The sequence below is a fragment of the Coregonus lavaretus genome (assembly GCF_964263955.1).
Source record: "Coregonus lavaretus genome assembly, chromosome: 26".
Taxonomy (NCBI): Eukaryota; Metazoa; Chordata; class Actinopteri; order Salmoniformes; family Salmonidae; genus Coregonus; species Coregonus lavaretus.
In genome coordinates, this window is record NC_140013.1 from 30,152,430 (window position 1) to 30,169,890 (window position 17,461).

Below are 17,461 nucleotides of genomic sequence, written 5' to 3' on the forward strand. Positions count from 1 at the left end.
CGGTTGCCCGATTTTGATGAAACTTGGATGAATGATGCGTAGAGATACGACATTTACAAAATTACACTGATTGGCCCAAGGGGGCTTCTATAGTAATCAATTGAAATTCCAAACTATGAACAAGCATATCTACTGTCCCATTTGAGCTATTGTCATGAAATGTGGTTCATATATGCAGCCCCTCATGAGCAACACGTTTCTCATGAGGCCCTATAAGCTCCGCCCATTAGTTTTTCTAATGACACTTTTTGTCCCCCAACAAACTTTGAACAAGCATATCTCCTGCCCCGTTTGAACTACAGTATTGTAATTTTTTTAAATGCATGCATTTCCTCATAAGAAACAAGTTTCCCCTAATGACCGATATAATTTCGGTACATGCAAATGAAATGTCTTTCAACATATTTTGAATTGGCGCTGGCTGCATCGATATGCCGCACATCGTGCTATTGTAAATCGGAGATGGGACTGTGGCTCTGTCTCCGTCCGTTAGTACATTCGTACGGGATATCTTAGACAGCACTGGCCCGATTTTGAAGAAACTTGGGTGAATGATACTTCTTCCCATGGAGATCCGGCATTTATGTCACGCCCTGGCCTATATAACTCTAGCTAGTTTGGTCAGGGTGTGAATAATCTATGTTTGTATTTCTATGTTTGGCCGGGTGTGGTTCCCAATCAGAGGTAGCTGTCGCTCGTTGTCTCTGATTGGGATCATACTTAGGCAGCCAGTTTTCCTGCCTGTGTTGTGGGTTTTTGTTTGTGTTCGGTTAGTGTGTCTTGTTAGTGTTAGCCTTCCGACGTCACGTTTAGTTGTTTTTGTATGTTTATTAAGTTCAATAAACATGGATGCATTTCACGCTGTGTTTTGGTCCGTCCCGTTCATCTACGATCGTGACAATTTACAACATTATTCTGATTGGCCCAAGTGGGTTGCTATAGGAATCAACTGAAATTCCAAACTTTGAACAAACATATCTCCTGTCCTGTTTGCGCTATTGTCATGACATTTTGTTAATATATGCAGCCCCTCATGAGCAACACGTTTCCCATAACAACCTATATAACTTTGGTACTTACAAATGAAATGTCTTTCAACACAACATACGTTGGAATAATCGTCACTAATTAACACAAGGAGCGATGCATCATTTGTGGTGACAACATGTTTACTGTAGACTTGTTTCTATCTGCAACATTCTGAAAGTTTCACATCATTGATACAGTCATGTCAGTTTCCTGTCTTGAAGGACGAGGGGATGATGTCATAATGGCTACCTTTTTCCCCTCTCTTCCACCCCCTCTTCTTTCCCTCCTTTCTACTGAGAAACTGTGGGAGAATAAAATCTCTGGATATCATGTTTGACTGGATGAACTTGTTCCCTGGCAGTGTCTAAGAGAGTCCTTATCCATTGTGTTCTCCCCCCAGGTTGCAGGAGCTGACAGTCTGCTCAGAAGATACTGTGGATGTCCATGATATAGAGCTCATGCAGTACATCAATGTGGACTGCTCCAAACTTAAAAGAATGCTCCAAGGTAGCTACTCACTCACTCACTAAATTCTTTGTATGTCATACTACATGGATTTCTGAACTCCTGGATTCAGTTTTTTTTAAATCTTTTTTTGCTAATACTCTGTTACTTTTCACTACATCCTCTCAGAAACTGTATTAAAATTCAAAGCCCTGAAGAAACCTGCCCAACTTGCCGTCATTAACAGTTTGGAAAAGGTTTGTGCTCCAATATGTCTATATTCAGTGCTGCTGTTTTGTGTTTATGAAGTTTGTGTATTATTATACACTACATGGCCAAAGGTATGTGGACACCCCTTCAAATTAGTGGATTCGGCTATTTCAGCCACACCCATTGTTGACAAGTGAGCCGCGAAGTGGTAGGCCACACAAGCTCACAGAAATGGACCGCTGAGGTGTGTAGCGCGTAAAAATTGTCTGTCCTCGGTTGCAACACTCACTATCGAGTTCCAAACTGCCTCTGGAAACAATGTCAGCACAAGAACTGTTAGTCGGGAGATTTATGAAATGGGTTTCCATGTCCGAGCAGCCGCACACAAGCCTAAGATCCCCATGCGTAATGCCAAGCGTCGGCTGGAGTGGTGTAAAGCTCCCCGCCATTGGACTCTGGAGCAGTGGAAACGCATTCTCTGGAGTGATGAATCACGCGTCACCATTTGGCAGTCCGACGAATCTGCGTTTGGCGGATGCCAGGAGAACGCTACCTGCCCCAATGCATAGTGCCAACTGTAAAGTTTGGTGGAGGAGGAATAATGGTCTGGGGCTGTTTTTCATGGTTCGGACTAGACCCCTTAGTTCCAGTGAAGGGAAATTACATTTACGTTTTAGATTTTTTACATTTTAGTCATTTAGCAGACGCTCTTATCCAGAGCGACTTACAGTTTTAGTGAGTGCATACATTTTTCATACTGGCCCCCCGTGGGAAACGAACCCACAACCCTGGCGTTGCAAGCGCCATGCTCTACCAACTGTGCTACAGCATACAATGACATTCTAGACGATTCTGTGCTTCCAACTTTGTGGCCACAGTTTGGGGAAGGCCCTTTCCTGTTTCAGCATGACAATGTCCATGTGCACAAAGGTCCATACAGAAATTGTTTGTCAAGATCGACGTGGAAGAACTTGACTGGCCTGCACAGAGCCCTGACCTCAACCTCATCGAACACCTTTGGGATGAATTGGAATGCCGACTGCGAGCCAGGCCTAATCGCCCAACATCAGTGCCCAACCTCACTAATGCTCTTGCGGCTGAATGGGAGCAAGTTCCTGCAGCAATGTTCAACATCTAGTGGGAAGCCTTCCCTGAAGAGTGGAGGCTGTTATAGCAGCAAAGGGGGGACCAACTCCATATTAATGCCCATGATTTTGGAATGAGATGTTCGACAAACAGGTGTCCACATACTTTTGTGTATTATTCATGGTTTTCACTACTGCCACCTCTTGGCTGCTGGTGAAATGTTTAAAATACAATTTTCCACTTTGAGGACATCACTAGGCAGGTTTCCATTGATCAAGGTTTATTAGACAAAAGCAGTGTCACAACATCAAAAATCATTGTGAAATGTGTAATGGAAACGGCAGGTATAGGAACAATGTTCTAAAGATCGACAACATTTTTATCTGTTCGACGGGTAGATTTTTCTTTTGTCTAACTTTCTTTATTGCGACAAATGATGATGGAAACAACGTTTTTTAAATAAATGATGATTGCTGAATAATGTTAACGTTACGCGGGGCACTGTCCTGACTTTCAAGAATGCCTGAATTGCTTCGACTTGCTTTTCTGGTTGGCTGAATGCAAGTTTTACTATCCAATTATTTCAGATCTACAGGAGTGCAAGTTTCACCATGGCACAGACCATAACAATACATTGGCACATAGGAATTATTAGAATATGGCATTGGATCCATGCTGGCTTTTGCGGGCTACCTGAGACATGAAACAGATGGGTGGGAGGGCATACAGGCTGTCACCAGTTTATTAATGTGCAATTTGCCTAAATGGATAATTGAAACGCTTCAACCCCTTCATGTTTATTCGACACTAGGTTTTTGCGAAAACCTTTTTGCTTTTGTTTGGTGACGTTATTACGTCCAGCTGTTTTTATCGACACAAGACAGTTGAATGGAAATGCACCATAGCAGGCAATTTATCAATTTTCTATGCAAACGTTGTAAATGTCGCCAATAAATGACTGGACATGGAAACATAGCTACTCAGTTCAACCCCGTTCTGGAGAGGACACTGTTAAATGTTTTTGGTCTTCCCCAGGCCTTTTGGAACTGGGTGGAGAACTACCCTGATGAGTTTACTATGCTCTACCAGAGACCACAGACAGACATGGCTGGTCAGTATTCTCAATAGCCTTGTATTGGACTTAAACAGCATGCAGATACTATCATTACATGCAGTGTTTTTATTTATTTTTAAGTTCCATGTGAAATCTTCAGTCTCAAAGGGACTGTAGGGAACAGATCAGGACGATAGATAAGAAGTACGGTGAGTTTAGGGCTATCTCACACGTGTGTCTGTCTATGTCTGTCTGTCTGGCACGCCCTTTAGATGCTGCTGAGAGGCTGTTTGACCTGGTGGACAGCTTTGCTGAGAGTGCCAAGAGGAAGGCAGCGGTGTGGCCTCTACAGATCATCCTCCTCATCCTCTGTCCCGAGATCACACACATCATCTCCCGAGAGGTGGTGGAGGAGAGCAAGGCCAACAAGGTGAGATGAGAGAACACATACACACTGGGATGAAATAGGTAGTGTGACTGATAGTTACTTTCTCTCTCTTGCTACAGAGGCTGTTCCTGGAGAGCTTGAGGAAGGCCCTAGCAGGCCAGGGGTGCAGCAAGCAACTAACAGAGTGCAGCCATCACCTGTGTCAAACTGTGCAAGGCCTCCACCTACATCAACTGGGAGGACCACTCGGGCATCTTCCTCCTGGTGCAGTCCATCGTGGTGGACCTCAAGGTCAGAAAAACCAACCACTCTGTCGCACTTTGGGGGCTAGGGAACGCTACAGCAGTGGTGTCTGGGTTTTATGTTCGTCGTGGAGTAAAATTGACAGTCCTTTCTGTATAGAACATTTCTATCTATAACGTCCTGAATGGTAAACCCTGATTGATATGCCTACGGCTACCCCTTAGACTTTTATAGTGCAACTTTTGTGCTAGTGCTACCGCTATGGAGCTATAACCATTTTGCTAGTACCTATCCAATCCTCTCAGACCTACACAAAGCCCCTTGCGGTAGGGTTAATTGTGAAATTGGTCCTCCACCTCCTATCTATCCCATCAGGCCCTGCTCTTCAACCCCACCAAGCCCTTCTCTCGCGGGGCAGGCAGCCAGAACGCAGACGTGGACCTCATGATCGACTGCTTCGTCTCCTGTTTCCGTATCAACCCTCACAACAACCAGCACTTTAAGGTCAGTCTGCTCAGCTCAGTGCATCAGTAAAAAATGTGCAGACCATGTCTGAATGTTGCCTCTGTGATGATTTACCTCAGAGTCAAAGCGGCCATTTTGACAAAACATTGTGTCTTTATTAATCTCCTCAGGTTTGTTTGGCCTCCTCCTCTACCTTTCACTTTGTTCTGGTCAATTCCCTGCACATAATCATCACCAATGTACGTGTGTACCGTCTCCACTACTACTTACTACCAAGTTCATTCTAAGTACAATTGATAGGACAGTGTTGATTTCATTGGCCTTTCCCACAGCAGTGCAATATTAATGATCTTCTCTTCTATCCTCCTCCTCTCCTTTAGTCTGATCTGGACTGGTGGCCTAAGATTGATGCAGTGTACTGCTACTCTGGAGAGCTGCGACTAATGTTCTCAGACACTCTGAGCCGAGTGATGCAAGGCCTTCACACACACGCCCCGCTACGCATGACGCCGGTGAGAAAGGGACCACACGAGCACATTTACACTCACTGTCAACCAATCGTTTGAAACCCACTTACCTTTTGTTTTCTTGTATAAGCCAACCTCTTAGGAAAAGTATGTCTTAGTGACTCCTAAAGTTACAACTTCTCTCTCTGACAGAGTCTGACATTTAAAGAGAAGATGACCACCAGCCTTAAGTTCAAAGAGAAAAGCACAGATCTGGACACACGCAGCTACAAGTGCCTCCTCCTTGCCCTGGTCAAACTCATCCACGCCGACCCCAAACTCATGCTGCACGTAAGTCTGACACCAACCACCACATACATACTGAGACAATGTCCCTAGGCTCTGTGGGTGTATATGTTGTTCACCCATATGTCTGACTAGTTACACACAAGTGGAAGGGAGGGTGTATATGTTGTTCACCCATACATGCATGTTTAACATTGTGTGTGTGTTGTAGAACCCAGGGAAGCAGGCTCAGGAGATCCAGAGCAGCACAGCAGAGCTGATCGCAGGCCTGGTGCAGCTGGTGCCCTTGGTCAACACAGCCCAGCTCTCCCAGGAGGCCATGGAGGTCAGTTTACACTCCTTCTCTCTTTCTCTCTCACTCCGTCCACTCTGCTTCTTTTATTCTTTCTCATTCTGTCCACTTCAATTCTATTCCCTAGCATTGAATTGTCAATCAAGTAAGGCACATTTCTCCATATCTGTCTCTGTCTCTCCCTGCCCAGGCGTTGCTGGTGCTGCACCTGCCTGAGATCATTGAGCTGTGGAACCCTGAGGCCCCCATTGAAACCTCCTGGGACATCAGGTACAAGGACCCGGTTTAGTTCTGGGGGCTTTTCAGTCCAGAGATACTCCATGTTGACACACACTGGTCATGGATTCAATAGTAGTGACAGTCTTTAGGGGTGTGTGTTGAGATTCCATTGGGCTCTAACACCGGCCTATCCCATTGCAGCTCCCAGGTTCTCTTCCTGATCTGTAAGAAGCTGATTGGTCACCAGATGGTGAACAGTACAGAGGTGGTGAAGTGGCTGAGGGAGATCCTTATCTGCAGGAACAATTTCCTCCTAAAGAACAAGGTGAGGTCAGGGACTCTAACCTCATATGGGCTAGTTTCCCAGACACAGATTAAGCCTAGTCCTGGACTAAAAAGCACTTTCAATAGAGAATCTCCATTAAACATTATTTTTAGTCTAGTACTAGGCTTAGGTCTGGAAAATCGTCCAGAGTGTTTTGCAGTTATAAAAGTCAAATGGATGTGTTCGACATGTCTAAATGGTGGTCCTCTGTAGCTCAATTGGTAGAGCATGGCGCTTGTAACGCCAGGGTAGTGGGTTCGATCCCCGGGACCACCCATATGTAAAAATGTAGGCACACATCGCTTTGGATAAAAGCGTCTGCTAAATGGCATATTATATTATTATTATAAAATGTGTGTTGGACATGTTTAACTCCTCTCTGCTCTTCCAGGAGTGTGCCACCCAGGGCAGTGATATCCCCATCTGCAGACGGGGCCCAGACCAAACTGGAGGTGTGTCTATACATGTTCCTGTGGAGCCCTGACGCCTAGGCCGTGCTGGTGGCCATGTCCTGCTTCAGACACCTGTGTGAGGAGGCTGACATCCGCTGTTCCACTGACGAGGTGCCCGTCCAGACCATCCTGCCTAACTACGCCACCTTCACAGAGTTCGCCTCCGTCAGCAACATGATGGCCACCGGTCAGTAAAAACACTGTTTTGTAGACCACTTTAACGTGGTCTGAGAGCCACTATTTAGGCCAACGGTTTCAGAAAATGACTCCGCTACGTGTTCCACTATGTGTTTGGTAGGACGCTCCACCCTGCAGAAGAGAGTGATGGCCTTGTTGAGAAGGATAGAGCACCCCACTACAGGAAACACTGAGGTGTGAAAGAATAAAGAAACATTAAATACAGTTTATCCTTGCTTACATCCCTCCAGTATTAGTGACTTATCCCTTGGTGTTTCCATGTCTCACCCCAGGCATGGGAGGACACGCTTGCAAAATGGGAGCAGGACACCAAACAGATTCTGAACTTTCCCAAAAACAAGGTGGAGGATGGTCAGGTAAGAGCACTTCAATTTTAGGATTTAGGTGTGTTTCACCGTTAATAAAAAAAACACAGTGAACCTCTGCTCGCTCTCTTTGTCTCCCCCTGCAGGAGTGGATCAACATGACAGGCTTCCTGTGTGCTCTGGGCGGGGTGTGTCTGTCCCAGCGCAGCAAGTCCTGTGGCCCCGCCACCTACAGCCCCCCCATGGGCCCCATGAGCGAACCCAAGTTCTCCATGGTCTCTGTGGGCTCCTGTGAGGTCTCCAGCTCTGCAGCTGGAGCCTCAGCCACCTGCTCCTCCTCCTCTACTGAGACCCCCCTGGGCAGGTTCCTGGACCACCTGCTGGCCCTTCTGGTGTGTGGTCATGAGAGGGTGGGTCTGCACGTCCGCACCAACGTCAAGGAGCTGCTGGGCCTGGAGCTCAGCCCGGCCCTCTACCACATGCTCTTCAACAAGCTCAGGAACAGCATCGGACGCTTCTTCGACACACAGGGGCCGGTGAGTGGATGGGCTGGGGAGGAGGATGGGGCACGTTAACCAATTATTTGAATTGTATTAGCATAGAAAATCATTCTGGGGAGTTTTACAAAGGGATGGTGACTTCTGCTGATTGCAGCACAGTACCCTGCCTGCACTTATGTTGTCGAATTTCATTAGTTCATTATAAAAATGATCCATTGACATTAGCAGGAATGTAGTTAAGACTGATTTCATTGATTTGTCTCTGTGCCCTTGCAGGTCCCCATAAATGACACTAACACCCAGTTTGTGGAGAAGACCATCGCCATCATGAAGAACCTACTGGACAACCATGCTGAGGGCAGCTCAGAGCACCTGGGACAGGCCAGCATAGAGACCATGATGCTCAACCTGGTCAGGTAAGGCAGCTCAGAGCACCTGGGACAGGCCAGCATAGAGACCATGATGCTCAACCTGGTCAGGTGAGACACACTCACTCACTCACTCACTCCCTCCCTCTCGGCTTATGAAATGCCTAATCAGTTGTCAATCTTCAGGACCTTATTCAGTCTTATCTCACCCCCCCAGGTACGTGCGTATCCTAGGCAACACGTTGCATGCCATCCAGATGAAAATCAAGCTGTGCCAGCTGGTGGAGGTGATGATGGAGAGACGAGACGACCTGTCCTTCTGCCAGGAGATGAAGTTCAGGTGAGAGACAGAGACAGCACTCCCTCCTGGACAGACCTAAACTCTAGCTAAACACTAGCCAAATTAGCTAAATGCTATATAGTGTTTGTTTACATTTACGTTGTTTCAAACATTGGCATAAAACAAGTGTATATTTTGGGTTCTGACAGTTGAACTAAGCTCATGAGGCATTTATAAGATATATTCTTAAATAATCAATGGGTACACCTCATTCATTTATAAAGCCAAACATGGCTGTAGCAACTGCTTTAAACGCTACCGATAATTAACCACTTTTAGTACGATTTTTGTTAATTCAACCCCTCACCACGACTCTGCCAGGAACAAGATGGTGGAGTACCTGACAGACTGGGTGATGGGCACCTCCAACCAGGCTGCTGATGACGATATCAAGTGTCTGACCAGAGACCTGGACCAGGCCAGTATGGAGGCGGTGGTGTCTCTGTTAGCTGGCCTGCCTCTACAGCCAGAGGAGGGAGACGGGGTGGAACTGATGGAGGCCAAGTCACAGCTCTTCCTCAAGTAACTACAACGTGGTTTCCTCATTTAGCTGACGCTCTTATCCAGAGCGACTTAGTTATCTGTTGCTGCTCTTTGGCTTTCTGTTTACTGTGCATGCTGTAACATTTCCACACATAAAAAAACTATATCTGTGTTTTCTGTATAGTAGTAAAGGAATACATGAACTTAAATGTGCACATAATTTGAATCCAAGCTGCCTGTTAAGTGTTCTGAACCCTGCTTTACCCCCTGTACCCAGGTACTTTACCCTGTTCATGAACCTGCTGAATGACTGCAGTGAGGTGGAGGATGATGGCCAACCGGTGGTTGGGAGGAAGAGGGGCATGTCTCGACGCCTGGCCTCCCTCAGACACTGTACTGTCCTGGCCATGTCCAACCTCCTCAATGCCAACGTGGACAGCGGACTCATGCACTCTATTGGTGAGCTACTGTAGCAGTAGTGTTTCTCAACCTGTTATAGTGCCAGGAAAGCTATAATGTTAGTCCTTCCATCTACCAAGGAACATAGCTTACAAAATGAACAATCAAACCTCAGTTAAAATGTCCCTGTATCTTCTGCCAACCTTCATCTCTCTCTTGTGCCCCCTCTCCCTCTCTGTCGCGCCCTGTCTCTATGTCCGTCTCTCTCTCCTCCCCCTCCATACATCCTTCTCCAGGTCTGGGCTACCATAAGGACCTGCAGACACGGGCCACCTTCATGGAGGTTCTGACTAAGATCCTTCAGCAGGGGACAGAGTTTGACACACTGGCAGAGACAGTGCTGGCTGACCGCTTCGAAAGGCTGGTGGAGCTGGTCACCATGATGGGAGACCAGGGAGAGCTGCCCATCGCCATGGCACTGGCCAATGTGGTGCCAGGATCCCAATGGGTATGTACGAAACACAGCCCTAGGTCATTTTTGGCTAGTCTTTGGGTGACTAACCTTCACACTGACGAGCACTACAATATCACACTTGATTTATTAGTAGAATCAGACATGTTAGTGCAAGGTTGGAGCAAAAGCCTGCATGTCCTGTAGCTCTCCAGGAAAAGGGTTGACCACCCCTGTGCTAGTATGAGAATGTGAGGCAGTAGTTATAGAAAGTGGTTGAAACATATTTTTGTGTGTGTGTCCTCCTGTGTCTTATTCAGGACGAGCTGGCCCGTGTGTTGGTGACGCTGTTCGACTCTCGCCACCTGCTGTATCAGCTGCTGTGGAACATGTTCTCCAAGGAGGTGGAGCTGGCTGACTCCATGCAGACTCTCTTCAGAGGCAACAGCCTGGCCAGTAAAATCATGACCTTCTGTTTCAAGTTAAAACCACATTTCTCTCCCATACAGACAATTTTAAATGGTAGAACCTGAAGCACTCAAACCAAGCATGACATTTCTAATGCATTTTAACGTTGAAATTCTTTGTGTCAGGTGTACGGGGCGGCGTACCTACAGAAGCTACTGCAGCCTCTACTTAAAGGGGTCGTCACCACCCCAGAGTGGCACAACATCAGCTTTGAGGTGGACCCAACCAGGTAGGAACAGTCACCGGAAGCATTCCACCAGTTAGTTTGACTGTGGTAGCCTGGTGTGGTGGTAAGGGATAGCGCATCGATTTGAGCAATTATGGGGGATAACCTTATTAAATGGAAGTTACCAAGGCAATTCTGACTTTTTATTTCAATCATGAATGACAGTTGTAGAACTTTCCCCTTCCTCTCTCTCTTCCCCCCCCTCCGTCTCCTCTCTTTTTGTCCTCTCCACCCTCCCTCCCTCTCTGTAGACTAGAACAGTCGGAGAACCTTGAGGAGAACCAGCAGAACCTTCTCCAGATCACAGACCGGTTCTTCCTGGCCATTATCAACTCCTCCAGCGAGTTCCCTCCACAGCTACGCAGTGTGTGTCACTGTCTCTACCAGGTAGGGTCATATTCCACCCCTGGCCTCAGGCAGCTCTCTGGGTGGGTGGTGTGTGCTGCTGTCACCTACACCCTCTCAAGCCACTGGCTTCCTTCTTCCACACTGTGACAAAAATGGCACTAGGCCACAGCTCTCACTCGCTCTAATACACACATACTGGCACAACCTGCTTACTTTCCTCAGACTTTCCACTAACATTGCTGCTATACGTACCCTGCCCTCTCTTACATGCTCGCTCTTCATGTACTGTGACAGAACAGATTAAGGACTGTCCCTTCAATGGTGGTAGTTTGAAAAGGGGGAACATAGGCAGCTGAATTACCTGACTACAGCAACATCAAGACACCACAAAGCAGCTAGTGTGTCCCTACTCTGTCACCCGACCTCTTACACACACACACACACACACACACACACACACTCCTCCATTCAGCCTAACTTTTTCATGAAAGGACACCTCTGTATGGACACACACTCTCCCCTAGCCTATTTCCTGCTGTTTCCATCTGCATGTCTGATGAGCCAACACTGCTGCCCTGCTGCTCTCTGCTTCCACAAACACTGACTTTCTCCCTACACTGACTTAAAGCAACACATCAGATGTTTGGATATCTCAATGAGATGAACGCAGGGTGCTTTGGAACCACTAATGGTATCTTGTTGGACACAACACCAAAATCGCACAGATTGTGAAGCTTATACATATCGATCTCCCTTCGCTCGATACACTCCCATACACTACTACCATTGTGCTCAAATCTGCCTGTAAAAAACATGCACCTGCACACACACACACACGCTATGCTTTTCAGTAGTAGGGCTGGGCCAGCGGATGCTCTTGTGTAGCCTCTGTGTGTGTGGTGCTGTTTTATTTATTTATTTTTATTTCACCTTTATTTAGCCAGGTAAGCCAGTTGAGAACAAGTTCTCATTTACAACTCCGACCTGGCCAAGATAAAGCAAAGCAGCTCGATAAAAACAACAACACAGAGTTACATATGGGATAAACAAAACGTACAGTCAATAACACAATAGAAAATCTATATACAGTGTGTGCAAATGTAGTAAGTTATGGAGGGAAGGCAATAAATAGGCCATAGTGCAAAATAATTACAATTTAGTATTAACACTGGAGTGATAGATGTGCAAAAGATGATGTGCAAATAGAGATACTGGGGTGCAAATTAGCAAAATAAATAACATATATATATGGGGATGAGGTAGTTGGGTGGGCTAATTTCAGAATGGCTGTGTACAGGTGCAGTGATCGGTAAGCTGCTCTGATAACTGACACTCAAAGTTAGTGAGGGAGAAGAGTCTCCAGCTTCAGAGATTTTTGCAGTTCGTTCCAGTCATTGGCAGCAGAGAACTGGAAGGAATGGTGGCCAAAGGAGGTATTGGCTTTGGGGATGACCAGTGAGATATACCTGCTGGAGCGCAGACAACGGGTGGCTGTTGCTATGGTGACCAATGAGCTAAGATAAGGCGGGGATTTGCCTAGCAGTGATTTATAGATGACCTGGAGCCAGTGGGTTTGACGACGAATATGTAGTGAGGGCCAGCCAACAAGAGCGTACAGGTCACAATGGTGGGTAGTATATGGGGCTTTGGTGACAAAATGGATGGCACTGTGATAGACTACATCCAATTTGCTGAGTAGAGTGTTGGAGGCTATTTTGTAAATGACATCGCCGAAGTCAAGGATCGGTAGGATAGTCAGTTTTACGAGGGCATGTTTGGCAGCATGAGTGAAGGAGGCTTTGTTGCGAAATAGGAAGCCGATTCTAGATCTAACTTTTGATTGGAGATGCTTAATGTGAGTCTGGAAGGAGAGTTTACAGTCTAATCAGACACCTAGGTATTTGTAGTTGTCCACATACTCTAGGTCAGACCCGCCGAGAGTAGTGATTCTAGTCGGGTGGGCGGGTGCAAGCAGCGTTCGGTTGAAGAGCATGCATTTAGTTTTACTAATGTTTAAGAGCAGTTGGAGGCTACGGAAGGAGTGTTGTATGGCGTTGAAGCTCGTTTGGAGGTTTGTTAACACAGTGTCCAATGAAGGGCCAGATGTATACAAAATGGTGTCGTCCGCATAGAAGTGGATCTGAGCGTCACCAGCAGCAAGAGCGACATCATTGATATACACAGAGAATAGAGTCGGCCCGAGAATTGAACCCTGTGGCACCCCCATAGAGACGGCCAGAGGTCCAGACAACTGGCCCTCCGATTTGACACATTGAACTCTATCTGAGAAGTAGTTGGTGAACCAGGCGAGGCAGTCATTAGAGAAACCAAGGCTATTTAGTCTGCCAATAAGAATGCGGTGGTTGACAGAGTCGAAAGCCTTGGCCAGGTCGATGAAAACGGCTGCGCAGTACTGTCTTTTATCGATTGCGGTTATAATATCGTTTAGGACCTTGAGCGTGGCTGAGGTGCACCCATGACCAGCTCGGAAACTGGATTGCATAGCGGAGAAGGTATGGTGGGATTCGAAATGGACGGTGATCTGTTTGTTAACTTGGCTTTCAAATACTTTCAAAAGGCAGGGCAGGATGGATATAGGTCTGTAACAGTTTGGATCTAGAGTGTCACCCCCTTTGAAGAGGGGGATGACCACGGCAGCTTTCCAATTTTACATTTACATTTTAGTCATTTAGCAGACGCTCTTATCCAGAGCGACTTACAGTTAGTGAGTGCATACATTATTTTTTTTATAATGGCCCTCCGTGGGAATCGAACTCACAACCCTGACGTTGCAAACGCCATGCTCTACCAACTGAGCTACATCCCTGCCGGCCATTCCCTCCCCTACCCTGGACGACGCTGGGCCAATTGTGCGCCGCCCCATGGGTCTCCCGGTCACGGCCAGCTACGACAGAGCCTGGATCAATCTCTGGGGATCTCAGATGTTACGAAAGAGAGGTTGAACAGGCTAGTAATAGGGGTTGCGACAATTTCGGCGGCTAATTTTAGAAAGAAAGGTTCCAGGTTGTCTAGCCCAGCTGATTTGTAGGGGTCCAGATTTAGCAGCTCTTTCAGGACATCAGCTATCTGAATTTGTGTGAAGGAGAAGCGGGAGGGGGGCATGGGCAAGTTGCAGCGGAGGGTGACCTGTTTGTGCTCATCTCTGTTCTGTAAGCTACTTGCCACTCTCTACTGACTAAAGCAGTTAAAGACAAAAAAGCAGTATGTTCAGAGTACTTTTTCCTCAGCCACTTTATTTTCAAATGCAAAAATAACTTTTTATAGCATTTTTTTTATTAATACCTTTTTTATGATTTTGCGCTTAATTTGTTTATCTGGAAACGGTTTTCACATTCAAGTCTGTGTACAGTGTTCTCTTATAGAAGGGGTGTCAAACTCATTCTATGGAGGGCCTTGTGTCTGCTGGTTTTTGGTTTTTCCTTTTAATTAAGACCTAGACAACCAGGTGAGGGAAGTTTTTTAGTAATTAGTGATCTTAATTAAACATGTTCCCCGAGCCACTTAGTTATCACTTTTGCCTTATGGCAAGGTGCTCCATCATGCTGGAAAAGGCATTGGTCGTCACCAAACTGTTTTTGGATAGTTGGGAGAAGTTGCTCTCGGAGGATGTGTTGGTACCATTCTTTATTCATGGCTGTGTTCTTAGGCAAAATTGTGAGCGAGCCCACTCCCTTGGCTGAGAAGCATCCCACACATGAATGGTCTCAGGATGCTTTACTGTTGGCATAACACAGGACTGATGGTAGCGCTCACCTTTACTTCTCCGGACAAGCTTTTTTCCGGATGCCCCAAACAATCGGAAAGGGGATTCACCAGAGAAAATGACTTTACCCCAGTCCTCAGCAGTCCAATCCCTGTACCTTTTGCAGAATATCAGTCTGTCCCTGATGTTTTTCCTGGAGAGATGTGTCTTCTTTGCTGCCCTTCTTGACACCAGGCCATCCTCCAAAAGTCTTCGCCTCACTGTGCGTGTAGATGCACTCACACCTGCCTGCTGCCATTCCTGAGCAAGCTCTGCACTGGTGGTGCCCCGATCCCACAGCTGAATCAACTTTAGGAGACGGTCTTGGCGCTTGCTGGACTTTCTTGGGCGCCGTGACACCTTCTTCACAACAATTGAACCTCTCTCCTTGAAGTTCTTGATGATCTGAAAAATTGTTGATTTAAGTGCAATCTTACTAGCAGCAATATCCTTGCCTGTGAAGCCCTTTTTGTGCAAAGCAATGATGACGGCACGTGTTTCCTTGCAGGTAACCATGGTTAACAGAGGAAGAACAATGATTTCAAGCACCACCCTCCTTTTAAAGCTTCCAGTCTGTTATTCTAACTCAATCAGCATGACAGAGTGATCTCCAGCTTTGTCCTCGACAACACTCTCACCTGTGTTAACGAGAGAATCACTGACATGATGCCAGCTGGTCCTTTTGTGGCAGGGCTGAAATGCAGTGGAAATGTTTTTTGGGGATTAAGTTCATTTTCATGGCAAAGAGGGACTTTGCAATTAATTGCAATTCATCTGATCCCTCTTCATGACATTCTGGAGTATATGCAAATTGCCATCATAAAAACTGAGGCAGCAGACTTTGTGAAAATTAGTATTTGTGTCATTCTCAAAACTTTTGACCACGACTGTAGAGGCTGAATTTGGCTGCAGTGGACATCAACAGATCCCCAGGGGGACAGTTTTCTATGGTGCACTTCTTTCAGCGTTGCATGTACAGTGGAATGCAATGTAGTCAGTAGTAAAGTATTTGTACATCTATATTATAATATGTTGTAGAACTATAACGTTTTTTTAAGTGGCTTTGCAGAGATGAGTAGTGTGACAGTTAGCTTGCTGGGAAAGGTTGGTTGCCGGGGTCTTTTGTCTCTCTCTTTCTGTCTCTGCCTCTCTCTCTCCTCTCCCTCATCTCCTCTCATGTCCCTTTCTGTAGCAGAGTAACACAGTCATCTTGCTTAGTGATTGCGGTGGTTTTATGTCCATTGTATTTGGGCCATATACTGTATAGGGCCTATTTGAAATTGGTTTATTGCACTTGCACCAATGACTTGAATCTTAAGGCCTAGGTTAAGTGAGGATTGTCTGACAGTGGGTGTTTGGGTGTACATGCATGTTGGTGTCTGTCTTGTGGACTATGGTTATAAGATACACACATTGCTTTTTCCTCTGTAAAACAAGGTGTGTCTAGCTGATCACCTGTGGGTCTTTTTACTGCTTTGCTCTGGAAGTAATGGCTCCACATCTCCATGTATTCACTGTTGTTTTTTAGGCTGGTGAAATTCAACGTCATTTGTCACCCCTTATTTGTTCTGTTGTGCTTTAAAGTGGAATCATATCAGTCAAAAATATCTCAATTCCAGTTTATGCTACAAAACCAACTTCATAAGAGGTTTTAAAAATAGGTTATATTTGAATAAAAATTCCATAATGTACTGTAAGGCATTGTTGGCAGAATAGATGGAAGTTCGATGCATGATTAATATACAGTACCTGTCAAAAGTTTGGACACCTACTCATTCAAGGGTTTTTCTTTTTTTTTTTTTACTATTTTCTACATTGTAGAATAATAGTGAAGACATCAAAACTATGAAATAACACATATGGAATCATGTAGTAACCAAAAAGGTGTTAAACAAATCAAAATATATTTTAGAATTTAGATTCTTCAAAGTAGCCACCCTTTGCCTTGATGACAGCTTTGCACACTCTTGCCATTCTCTCAACCAGCTTCACCTGGAATGTGTGCCTTGAATTCTAAATAGATCACTGACAGTGTCACCAGCAAAGCACCATTACACATCCTACTCCATGCTTCACGGTGGGAACCACACAGGCGCAGAACATCCGTTCACCTACTCTGCGTCTCACAAATACACGGCGGTTGGAACCAAAAATCTCAAATTTGGACTCATCAGAGCAAAGGACAGTTTTTCACCAGTCTAATGTCCATTGCTCGTGTTTCTTGGCCCAAGCAAGTCTCTTCTTCTTATTGGTGTCCTTTAGTAGTGGTTTCTTTGCAGCAGACCATGAAGGCCTGATTCACGCAGTCTCCTCTGAACAGTTGATGTTGATGTGTCTGTTACTTGAACTCTGTGAAGCATTTATTTGGGCTGCAATCTGAGGCTGGTAACTCTAATGAACTTATTCTCTGCAGCAGAGGTAACTCTGGGTCTTCCTTTCCTGTGGCGGTCCTCATGACTGCCAGTTTCATCATAGCGCTTGATGGTTTTTGTGACTGCAAATTTTCCGGATTGACTGACCTTCATGTCTTAAAGTAATGGACTGTCGTTTCACTTTGCTTATTTGAGCTGTTCTTGCCATAATATGGACTTGGTCTTTTACCAAATAGGGAGATCTTCTGTATACCACCCCTACCTTGTCACAACACAACTGA

General features: G+C 45.8%; 1 pseudogene across 1 annotated transcript in view; it reads left to right on the forward strand.

The window, feature by feature from the left end:
- The window catches only part of LOC311101895 (neurofibromin-like), a 178,213-nt pseudogene that overhangs the window by 93,220 nt on the left and 67,532 nt on the right, over positions 1 to 17,461 (forward strand). Inside the window, exons 5-28 of the transcript in view lie at positions 1,430 to 1,536; positions 1,663 to 1,730; positions 3,805 to 3,880; positions 4,096 to 4,253; positions 4,331 to 4,502; positions 4,830 to 4,958; positions 5,090 to 5,158; positions 5,300 to 5,431; positions 5,579 to 5,716; positions 5,883 to 5,996; positions 6,154 to 6,233; positions 6,384 to 6,507; positions 6,899 to 7,146; positions 7,258 to 7,331; positions 7,430 to 7,513; positions 7,609 to 7,998; positions 8,239 to 8,378; positions 8,548 to 8,670; positions 8,992 to 9,192; positions 9,431 to 9,612; positions 9,849 to 10,060; positions 10,324 to 10,485; positions 10,597 to 10,700; positions 10,949 to 11,084. The product of the transcript in view is annotated as a neurofibromin-like (transcript). The remainder of the gene's footprint in view (positions 1 to 1,429; positions 1,537 to 1,662; positions 1,731 to 3,804; positions 3,881 to 4,095; positions 4,254 to 4,330; positions 4,503 to 4,829; positions 4,959 to 5,089; positions 5,159 to 5,299; positions 5,432 to 5,578; positions 5,717 to 5,882; positions 5,997 to 6,153; positions 6,234 to 6,383; positions 6,508 to 6,898; positions 7,147 to 7,257; positions 7,332 to 7,429; positions 7,514 to 7,608; positions 7,999 to 8,238; positions 8,379 to 8,547; positions 8,671 to 8,991; positions 9,193 to 9,430; positions 9,613 to 9,848; positions 10,061 to 10,323; positions 10,486 to 10,596; positions 10,701 to 10,948; positions 11,085 to 17,461) is intronic.